Source organism: Colius striatus, chromosome 1, assembly GCF_028858725.1.
Source record: "Colius striatus isolate bColStr4 chromosome 1, bColStr4.1.hap1, whole genome shotgun sequence".
NCBI lineage: Eukaryota > Metazoa > Chordata > Aves > Coliiformes > Coliidae > Colius > Colius striatus.
In genome coordinates this window covers 133587324-133599609 of record NC_084759.1, presented here as the reverse complement: position 1 = coordinate 133599609, position 12286 = coordinate 133587324, and the positions used below count along the sequence as shown (strand labels likewise).

The 12286-nt window shown below is 40.3% G+C and overlaps 1 protein-coding gene across 5 annotated transcripts in view; it reads right to left on the bottom strand.

Moving 5' to 3' along the window:
• The window catches only part of TSPAN9 (tetraspanin 9), a 175396-nt gene that overhangs the window by 77128 nt on the left and 85982 nt on the right, over positions 1 to 12286 (bottom strand). The gene's annotated exons all lie outside the window — the stretch shown is intronic.

Here is a 12286-nt window from a genome sequence, read left to right as displayed (position 1 = left end):
GTAATTGTCCCAGTAAAAAACTCGGCTGAGAAGGCTGCGGCGGCAGTGGGGGCAAATACCAGGTGGGCGGAGGGAAGTCCCGATATGGACTCTGCTTCTGATGAGGAATGTCTACTTCCTGCTCCTCCGACCGATGTTAAATCCCAGAAAAAAGTCACAAAAACGGTGACCATCTGACAATTTGTTTACAGAACTAGAATTAAAGATGCAAGATATGGGAATAGTGGATGGCATACCAGTAGGGGACGCACAAATAACCACTAGTGGCGGGGGGTGGTCGTTTGTCCTACTACAGCACAGAGCCCCTGGTCTGGTGTTATCAGAGATGCTATCTTGGAAAGGGAGTGGCAAGCCGAGGTGGCTTGTCCGATTCAAAATGTTCCTCTGGGGAGAGAGCAACAGAGTGCTGGATGGAAGCCTTTTGAATGGAAATTAATGCAGCAAATTCGTTCTATTGTCTCAGTACTGGCTCCATTCTGAGCCAACTAAGCCCCCTGTTAAATTACTTGTTTGGTTCTGAAGTAATGACACCTAATGATTTCAAGTCAACAGTGAAGCTTATCTTAACCCCCTCACAGTATCTTCTGTGGGAAAAGGAATGGGAAAGACAAGCACAGAAAGTGGCCTCCGTACTACGCACAATAGGAGATCCCCTGTACACCTTACAGGCAGATATATTATTGGGTCGCAGGACGTATGCTAACGCTGATACTCAATTGACTTTTCCTGCGGTAATACTTAATGCGGTCTCACAAGCAGCAAAGCAGGCACTCTTTTTAATACCGGCAGATAAAAAGGCATCCTCATTTACTTCAGTAAAACAGGGAATGAATGCAAGAGCCCTACAGGAATTTTGTTAACCGTTTAGTGCAGTCTTTAGAACAGGTGCCTGACTTGAGTGAGGATCTTAGGAAGCAAATGTTACATATGTTAGCCTTTGAGAATGCAAATGCCAAAGCAAAGATGCTTTTGTCTACTCTCTCAAAAAATGCTCCTATAGATGAAATGCTAGAACGGGTGACTAACAGTGAGACACATCAACAGACAGCTTTTGTAACTGAGGCAGTAAAGGGTGCAGCATCGATACAAGTGGAAGCTCTTAAGGAAGCCACTTCTGCGCAAACCCAGGCTTTAGAAGCCGCCCTCAAGTCCCTAAAAGGTCCCTTGTGGGCTCCCTGTAAGTGGACTCGTGCTGTATGAAGTATTGAAGGACCACGATCCTGTATCTACTGTTGAATGATGACCAATGAGAAAATGCGGCGCAAAGGACTGAGCAAGACAAGAGGTTTATATGTTCAGTATTGTATGTTTACTTAGTGTGGCACAGTGTGATGCTACCCCGGGACTCTTCGACCTGCAGCAGAATATCGGGGTCTCTTTGGCCCATACCCTGAATACCACCACCTTTTGTGCTAGCCTTGCTACACTGAGTACTCCTTTTGTAACATGTTTGGTAGGGGTCCCTGTAAACAACGTCATATGGAAGGATTTTGTTTGAGCAACCAGAGTTTGTTTTAACAAAACCGAACATGACCCCAGCAGATGCCTTTGGGATGATGCATTGCCTGTTGGCCCCGAACCTCAACAGTTTGAGTTATTGGATTCATTAAACTCATCTCGTTGTATCTTTTTTAATGTGTCTCAAAAATTAGATAAAACTAGTCACCAGACCAAGCCTGCGATTCCAACACTGGTATACCCCATAGCGAACAAAAGCAGATGGGACTTTTGATGTGAAATAATGAAAACCAACGTAACCTCAGTAACAAGCCTTCAACGGCGATTTTCTCCGGGGTATTTTTTGATATGTGGAAATCGAGCATGGGATGGGATACCGTCACACCCGACAGGAGGCCCATGTACAATTGGCCAACTGAGCTTAGCCCTACCTCATCATCACCCTAATGTTACTCACTCAACACGATGGAAAAGAGATGTGGCATAAACCATCACTGCAGTGTGATGATAACTTAGAATTATGGAATAGATGGAAGGTTATTTTTTCCTCTATTCTTGCACCAGGTGTTGCTGCAGCTAGAGCTCACAGAAACATAGAAAAATTATCTTGCTGGGTTGCAAAACAAGCTAATTGTACTAGTAGAATCCTTTCAGGATGGGCCAATGATCTCTCTTCTACTCAACATACTGTCTTGCAAAATAGGGCTGCCATTGATTTTTTATTGTTAGCTCATGGCCACGGTTGCGAGCATTTTGTTGATATGTGCTGTATGGATCTTAGCGACCATTCAAAAGCCATCCACCAGCACATACAACAACTTATGGAACATAGGCAAAAGATTAAAGAAGATGCGGGATTTTTTGGAATAGACACACTCACAAGTTGGTTGGGTCTGGGGGGATGGTTGGCAAGCTTACTGAAAACAGGATTGTTGGTTTTAATCATTGTACTAGTTGGACTTTGTGTATTAAGTTGTATAATGTTATGTGCTAAGAAGTTTGTATTGCAAGTTACTAAACAGGCCTGGATTGTGCAAAAGAAAAAGAGGGAATTGTAGAAGAATGGTTAATAGAAAGAGGGCATGGCCTGGTTGAGGGCTTGAACAATCCAGGCCTCAAAATGCTTGAAAGTCCTTCAATCGACTTAGAATATGGCAGTTCACAATGTTACAACAAGAAGCATGATCTCCATGTTTTAGCCAATGGGCTTAGTAGTTGGGGTGCGTGGACAAGGCATTGCAATCAATCAGAATGCTTTCCTGGGTCGTGGGAATAGCCATGAATTGTATAAATAGCCGTGTACCACAGCAGTAAAGGGAGCAAGAATTTTAACTCACATTGGGTGTATGTCTTGACTCTGGCCAATTTCCTACGGAGGCCTGTGGGCAGTGAGGTTCCACATGGATTGGTTCTGGGGCCAGTCTTGTTCAATATCTTTATCAATGACCTGGATGAGGGGACAGAGTGTACCCTCAGCAAGTTCGCTGATGACACCAAACTAGGAGGACTGGCTGATTCACCAGAAGGCTGTGCTGCCATTCAGCAGGATCTCGACCAGCTTGAGAGCTGAGTAGAGAGGAAACTCATGAGGTTCAACAAGAACAGGTGCAGAGTCCTGCACCTCAGGAGGAACAACCTCATGCACCAGTACAGGCTGGGGGTTTATTGCTGAAGAATAGCTCTGCAGAGAGACCTTGGAGTCCTGGTTGATAATAAACTAGCCATGAGCCAACAATGTGCCTTTATGGCCAAGAAGGTCAATGGCATCCTGGGATGCACCAAGAGTGTGGCTAGCCCGTCAATGGAGGTTCTGCTCCCCCTCTCTAGTCTGCCCTGGTGAAGCCTCATCTGGAGTTCTGTGTCCAGTTCTGGGTTCCCCAGCTCAAGAAGGACAGAGAACTTCTGGACAGAGTCCAGCGCAGGGCCACCAAGATGATCAGGGGACTGGAGCATCTTCCTTATGAGGAAAGGCTTTGGGATCTGTGGCTGTTCAGCCTGGGTATGAGGAGACTGCAGGGGGATCTCATTAATATTTACAAATATCTAAATAGTGGATGTCATGAGATTGAGGCATCACTTTTTTTCTGTTGTATCTAGAGACAAGACAAAGGGGTAATGGGATGAAGCTGGAACACAAAAAAAATATAAGAAAAAATTATTTCACTGTGAGGGTGAAGAGCACTGGAACAGGCTGCTCAGGGAGGTTGTGGAGTCTCTTTCTCTGGAGGTTTTCAAAACCCATCTGGATGCGTTCCTATGTGACCTGATCTAGGTGGACCTGCTTCTGCAGGGGAGCTGGACTAGATGATTTCTAAAGGTCCTTTCCAACCCCTACCATTCTGTGATTCTGTGAATGCTTTGAGTGTAGACGACACTCATGGGTCAGCCCTACCCAACTACATACACAGGTTAGCCTCATACAGTCAAGAAGTTGTTACCACCTCACAATCTCAAATTACTTACAGAAACCCCCTTCTCCAACAGTCTCCTAAGTATGAGATATGTTCCCAGTGGCAGCCCACTGCTGAGAAGTTTAATTCAAATCTCATAGGAAAAGCTGGACACCTATAAGATACAAACAGTTGCATTGAAGTCTGACTTTTATACAGCTCTCAAACTCAAGTACCACAGCTAATAAAATGTTATCCCATCTGCTTGCTACTCCAGAGGTTGTTACAAGTACAGCAAAAAATGTAAGGTGAAAAAAACAGAGAGATGATCTGTAGTGAACAGGGGATCTGACTAACAGAGAGGTACACAGGCATACTCTCAAGTCTGCCAAGTCCGCAGGGCATTGGTTAAGACAGAAAAAGCCTCTGTACTCTCAGGTGCCTACCTTGTAATCCTTAATAAAAGGCTTTAGAATTTGAAGAAGAAAGGCATCTTAACAGTCCTCAACCATATTCCTTATCCCTATTTTAATCTTGGAGTTTTTGTTAGTTTTCCTTTTAGCAGGGTTAGCACAGGAAAAGTATTAGGCTTCTTGTGATTCTTAACTTTGTGTATGTATGTATTTATTTGACTTGCACTCATGAAAGGCAGCAGTAGAACACAACTTGCACATAATCACAAGGTAAATATGGTATCTCCCAGGTCCTTGAGCTCTTCTTACTTTTGACTCCCAGTTTTGCTTAGGAAAGGAAAAAACTACAAAGCCTTTCATCTACAGAACAAATAAGCACAATATAAGACACTGTCATGCTTCCTTCTGCCAGTATCCCAAACCTACTTGGAAGGCATCAGCAGCAGGCATCTTTTTGTGAGCAAATCTATTAAAGGAAGCCTCTGTAAAGAAATTGCCTCAAGGACACAGTTCAGTGGTAGGTAGCTACAGCAGTGTTCCTGTGTTGTCAGCTTGCACTCACTGTGGAAAGTTCTCATGAAGTCATGAATAAATGGAGCTCTTTATGCTTTTGCCATGGTATCACATGGGTGTATCAATTCAGAATGACTAGGAATCTGGTTTTACAAAACCCCACTATTCTGAAGACAGAAGAATGGGTTCACTTAAGCAAATCTTCCCAACTCAGTACCTTTGAATAAGAAATGTTAAATAAAAGCTCATGTCATTTGTCAACTGAAATGTATTTTCTATCCCCATTATTACATTTGAATGACTTCCTAATTAATACCATAAATGGAAATAACCTGGAGTCATGTCATTTAATAGCAAATAAATCAAGGTAAGAGTTTTTGCTCATAAGCCAAAGACATTTTAAATCAAGTTTCCTACTCAAAAACCATAGTAAAAAACCAAAAGAAAACAGAAACAAACCACCATAAAAAACATGTACCCTGGGAGTCTGCAAATGAAAACATCCTTGTTATTAATCACTCAGAGCAACACTAAACTGAATATTCAGGCTCAGATCCATCTCACTTTGGTTTAGCGGTCTACAAAGTAACAACACAGAAGCTCTTGTAATCATGTTTACCTGTCTGATCTGAAGCTCTACATTAGAACAACTTCATAGCCTCTCTGCCAACTATGAAGGGAGCCTTGGAGACTCTCTCAGATACAGCATCCTTAGCATAGATCACCATAGCAGATACCTCTCAGCACAGACAGATAATTAAGGCAAGATGATGCCTGCCCATGGAGCTGGAAAGACAACAGAGTTTTCAAGACACAAAGAACTCTGTCACAAGCTGTTGAGAGCAAGTTTAAGAAATCTTCAGGTACTAGCATCTCGCCACTCATTCAGGAGTCTGAAAACTGGTCATCAACCCATTCCTCTTTCAGAGAGCTCACTTCAGCAGCAGCAAAGCCCAGTCAGTGATGAAAGCTTTCAAAAATCCTTTTGATTATGGATGCTCAAGTTCAAGACTTCCCTTGAAGTTGTTGGTTTGGTGGGTATTTTTGGTTGTCCATTCCATTCCATTTCATCAATAGCTCAGCTATTCATTTTCTAAAAATGCATTTCAGACAGGACTAGATTACAAGGTTTGATTTTCCAATTACATGCACAAGTAGTTATAAAATAACAACCCACTGCAAACAATACAGTCCTAATATCTAATCTAAACCTCCTATAGCACAACCTGAGTCTGTTTCCTCTTGTCCCATCACTTGTAGCTTGGGAGACCAACACTCACCTTGGTACAACCACCTTTCAGGGAGTTGTAGAAAGTGGTAAGGTCTCCCCTGAGCCTCCTATTCTCCAGTCTAAACAACCCCATTTCCCTCAGCTGTTCCTCCCTCCTAAGATGTGTTCTCAAACTCAATCATAAGTAATGTCATGCTCTCTATCTGTGTTTCTTAAGGATTTTTAGATTAAAATAAATGGGAAACCTAACTTCAGCAAAAAAGTACCACAAATACAATTTAATTATTCAGAGCAAAAATAATTCCAGGTCCAGCCAGGATAGTGATGATATCTTGTCTCTGTGGCAAGCCCTGTGCTCACAAGGTTTTTCCTTTCAAGCATATGTTCCTGATTCTGTACACTGCCTTTTGTTTCAGTATCGCTATGCTCATTCCAGCCCTAGGACAGAGTTAGATAGCCTATATATTCCTAAGCAGCCGTAATTCAATAAGCCTGCTTTTCCTCTTCGTGCTATTGGGTTTGAAGGTTTTCTTTGCTAAACCTACCCACAACACATCCTATAACACAGACAACCTTGAGCTGACTACCCAGAAAATACATTCAATGACCAGACATAAATCTGCACTAATACTGCAGCAAAAAGAGTCACTGCTGAAATGAATGTCACATCAGGTTGCAGTCTTGGAAGAAAAGACAGAAGTAGCAGACACTACAGGGCAGAAACAATGATGGAAGAAGCCTTCCTCTCTTCCTCAAGCTGTAATGAAGCAAAAACTATGTCAGAGACTGTCATTAAAGCAGTATGGTAATTACAGCATCTACAATCTTTTACCGATAAGTTGAGGACCTAAAGAAGGTTCTTTAGAAGGTGCTTAGCTTCTTTCAGCAGAAATCAGACAAAATCTACCAATTATCCACTAAAAAATCTGAAGTCACATTGGAGAACTATGTATATGCAGGCACAGTGCTACCAGATTTACAAAAATGGTGCCACACAAAAGTGCAAATGACCCCTCCCAGCTTTCTCTGATGGAGGCTGGGAAAGGAAGCAAATAAGACAGCAGCTGCTATTGCTCAGAAACCAGATCATAACCTCATGAGAATCTGTGCTTCCTCCACTCAGTAACTCAAGTTCTGAGTCACAAAAGTATAGGTACAACATTAATATCAACAACTAAACCTGTGACAGCAAGGTTTCTGACAAAACAAAGGAGGAGGAAGAGACTAGGGGGGACAGAAGGGAAGAAACTAAGGATGTTTTATCCTCCATATTTTCTTTCGTATTTCTTTATTATACACACAGTAAAGCTTTACAAAATGAAAATACCTCAGTGTATATTTTCCCACAAGTAAGAGATGATATAGAATTAAAATCATGTTGTTTTCCTCCCTTTGTATTAATTTTATGCACATCCTTTTTCATTATTTTTGTTGGAGAACTCTTCAATGATCCAGAAACAGGATGTCTTAATTGTGGTTGCAAGAGTTCTTTAATAAAGAAACAGAAACCATCCAGATCCAAATGATAAATATTTTCTCCATTCCATTGCTCTGGCTTCTCTATGAGGAAGATAGATAAGCTGTGCCATAATGCTATCTGTTCTTTCTAGTGTGAGTCTCTGAAAATGCAGGAACTGGGAGTGCCAACACATAGAACCACAACATAGATAAGACACTACTGAAAAATATGAACATCAGGAATACAGGAGATAAGGACAGCCTCAAGGAAGAATAAATCACCTTCAATCATTTGCATGTCACCTTTTAGGAAAAAATAGGGAAAGCTGCAAAGAAATAGTTTAATGAGAAACATTTTCCAGGATGGGAAGCAAAGAGAGTTAAAAAAAATAAAAAAACAGTGGTTAAAAACTAGAAAAATTAGAAGCAACAATTTAAGTATCAGTGAAATTTCTGATTACATGTATAATTGTACAGCACAGAAGAAAATTAATCTTTACATTTCTAATTTGAATTTATGGGAGAAGTACATAATTCAGTGGGTCTTCAGCACGTAACTCACAGCAAGTATTAAAGCTTTCCAAAAGCACACACTGCTTCAGTCAGGATATGCTATTTGTAATAGGTTGGGGAAAACTCATTAAAACCCCTTGTTTATTATTCACACAACAGGAAAGTGAATTCTTTTGGCAAAATGAATCAATCAGACAGCAGAGAGCTATTCTCTAGCGTCTACATTAATCAACCTGACAAGCTGTCACTAAGGATTGAGTCAGACTCGTAACATAGCATCCAAACAGTGGGGAAAAAAGATCCCTGAGACTGCCGAAACAGGGAACAGTTCACCCATTTAAAGTTGTCCGCAGAGACTTTTGTCAGTCATTTATTACTGCTCACACACAGCTGCAGCAGCTTTTAAGTGAGAAACTTTCACTCTTGGACATTCCAGAATGTATTTTGTGGAAATATGCTTGATCCCAGCTACTTCTATGACAACAAGCAAGATGAAGCATCCTGAAAGAAATACTCTACTGGGCTCTAATATAGCCCCCTGAAGAAAACACATTCAAGACCTTGAAAAAGGACTAAAACTAGGATAAATGTCAAAATAGATACACTGTTGGGAAACACATGGAGTTGTCATGCAGTCCGCACTTCAATAAAATATTCGAAAACCAAAAAATCTCTATTTCTACAGACTATTTTTGATATAGACATTTTCCTTTCAAGGTTTAGCTGTTCCTTGACCTCCCTCAATGTACATCTAAAATATAAGGTATCATTTTAAAAAATGTCACGCATGAGAATACAGAAAAAAAGGTGCTTTTTTTTTTTTAATAAAACAAGAATCCACAAACATTAATTGACCCCACCTAGCTCTAGGAAGAATAATGAACTCCTACAATCTCACAATTCTGAGGTACACTCCCATTAATGAGACTAAACATAACAAAGAAAACAAGCATTAGCTGGGCTGCAGATGCCCTGATCAGACCAGAAATAAACATACTGTGGAAGAAAAAAAGCAGTCAGCAGTTCCAATAAATACTTTGAAGCAGTGTAAAACACACAGTAATGCATAAAATCAATATACCGTACTAGAGAACACAATCGTACACTGCAGCTGTTTGGATGGGGGAATGACAAGATCAATGTTTTTGGTTTTGTCAGCACTTGTGCCAACCATATATTCAAGCTGGAGGAGTTCAAAACTAAGTATCACTTAGTGACACAGCTGCAGGATGGGCTACAAAAACTGCTGAATGGCTCAAAGAAGGATAAGTGTTTTAGCTGAAGTGAACTTCAGGAGAGGCTGTAAGGGAAGGCAGTCAAATCCACTTTTGGGAGGAAAAACAATAAAAGGATTAATGTGTTTAATTGGAGCAATCTAACATGAGAACAAATGCTTAAAAGTAAGGAGGAAATCATTTCTATCTTTAAAATAAGGCTTCTTCACCTCATTGAACTCTATATGGAGTGCTGTGCATGCTGCTGCTCTAAACTTGATGTGAAAAACTACACCACAGTATAGCAGGATAGCATACCTATTAGTGTAAGCCTTTAAATCCACCACCAGGCTGCACTGTCAATACTATATCCAGTAGATCAAGAGGTGTGACTATTGCACTCTAGCCAGCACTTATTAGACTACTGTGTTCAGGTTTGGTTGGCCCAGCTCAAGAAATTAGAGACTATCCAGCAGACTGCCACCAAAACAAACAATGAACATAGGCTGCTTCAGGGAAAACTTTGGTGTTGCTATAAGAAAAACTGAGAACAAATTCCATTAGTTGAGAACAATTATGCATTTGAATAGATTACCAAGAGAAATGGTGGAATCTTTCTTGCTTTAAATACTCAAGGCTGAGCTTGTCAGGGTCTTGGGTAACAATCTAAGGCCTTGCTTTCAACAGAAGATTGGACCAGATGTTCTCTAGAGGTTTCTACCAACCTATAATTTGTCAATGATTCTATGATCTAAGCAAATGCTACGCACTAAGCACTACTTTCCAGTAACCTGATTTTAAATTAGAATTTCCAATTTTTCTTCCCATTGCAGAAATAATAAAATTAAATAAATGAAAGCAATAATGACAAGTAGAAAGGAAGACACTTCACTGTTTTTCAGAATATCTGTCAGCGTCTATTGAAATTATCAATCAATAGGCTTAAAAGGAAATGCCTTTTCACAGAATATGTAATTGAAAAAGTGAATATATTGCCAGAGAATTTAGGAATGCCACAGGATAAATGACTCAAAGGAGATCTGTAATTTTTTTTCAACTCCTTTAGTGCCTATTAAACTTTCCCTACCACCTACTTTCAAAGATAGGATATACAAACTTTTAGTCTGATCCAATATATTCACTTTTACATTTGAGCTTCATGAATGAGAGATAAACCAAACCACTAGAAGACAAACATAGCAGCCTTAACTGCTTTAACTTGTAACCACACTACAGTTTATTTGAATCATCAATTTAAATATTCACAGAATTATATACATCTTATCACTAACATCTAATAAATCATAAAGCACAAAAAATATTTCTTCTTGTTAAAAATCATTATTGTTATTAATAATGATTTTGCACACAAATTATTTATTATAATTAAGTTTTAAATGCAGAACAAGCTAAGAAACCAAACAAGAAAAATATCCAACAATTGTGTCAGCTTCCATTTGTACCTAAAGGCACAAAGAGCTAAAATTCCCAAGAAAATGGGTTTCCAATCTGCCAAAGTAACAGCTCTATCACACCAAGGGCATATATCACAGCCACTTCCACAGGTCACTTCTGTGAGTAGAGTAGATAACACCTTAAAAAAAAGCCTTAAAATCACTCAAAAGTAACAAAACTGGATCAAAGATAACACTGTCTATCTGAATTTAAAGGACATCTCATAAGACACAAAAGCAATGTTGTAATGAAAACATAAATCCAACATTCTCCCACATCTTGGTAGTAGGAAAAAAATATTCCACTTTTTTTTCTTTTTATATTCCCCATGCTGAAGAAGCCATTAAAGCAAATGTTGCTCTGACAGTAAAAGACAAAAATATGACTTGAGGGGCTATAGAAAGTAGTAAGAATTGTTACTGTCAGACACACAACAGGAACCCTTTTTCTTCTTATGTCTACCTTCTAAGTGTTAAACACAATGCTAGTTTATTTATCATTTAAGAAATTATTTTATTAGCAGGTTTGGAGTCATTAAAAAAAATTACAATGGACACCATAAACAGAGACATCTCATAGCTGTCATCTACTGGATTACAGTCTCAAGAACAGAGAAGGTCTTGTGGAGGACGTGGCAGTTGGAGGCCAGATGGGGAACAGCAACCATGAAATTAGTAAGTATTCATAGAGATGTTAGGAGGCGGGGCAGCAAAACTGACACTTTAGACTTTCAAAGGGCAGACTTGGACTTGTTTAGGACGTTACTTGATAGAATCCCTTGGGAGTAAGTTTTGAAGGGTAGAGGAGTACAGGAAGGCAGGACACTTTTTAAGAACGAAATCTTAAAGGTCCAGGAACAGGCCATTCCAACGTGCCACAAGACAAGCTGGAGGCAAAGACGACTGGCCTGGCTGAATAGGGAGATTTGGATTAAATCAGGAAAAAGGAGTTTATGGCCTCTGGAAGAAGGGGCAGACGACTCACAATGAGTACAGGAATGTTGTTAGGTTACATAGGGAGATAATTAGAAGGTCAAAAACCCAGCTGGAAGTCAAATTGGCTTTAGAGGCAACGGGTAATAAGAAAAGTTTCTATAAATACATTAACAATAAAAGAAAGACCAGGGAGAGACTCCATCCCCTTCTAGATCCAGAAGGAAATTTGTTAATAGAAGATGAGGATTAGACTGCCTTCTTTGCCCCAGTCTTTAGTAATAGGAGCATTTTCACGGGGCAAAGGCAGCCCCCCAGGCCAAGAAACAGGGGAAAGGAGCATAATGTCCCCCTTACTATTCAGGAGGAGATGGTCAGTGACATGCTGCTCCATATTGACATGCACAAATCTATGGGGCCAGATGGGGTATATCCTAGAGTGCTGAGATCAGGCAGGGATGCTTGCCAAGCCACTGTTCATCATTTATCAGCAGTCCTGGCTGACTGGGGAGGTCCCATCTGATTGGAATTCAGCCAATATAACACCCATATATGAGAAGAGATAGAAAGATGATCTGGGAAATTACAGCCCTGTCAATTTGATTTCAGTGCACGGGAAGCTGATAGAGCAGATCATCCTGATGATCCTAAGTTCTGTTATGCAGCACATGCAGGACAATCAGGTGATCAGGCCCAGTCAGCATGGGTT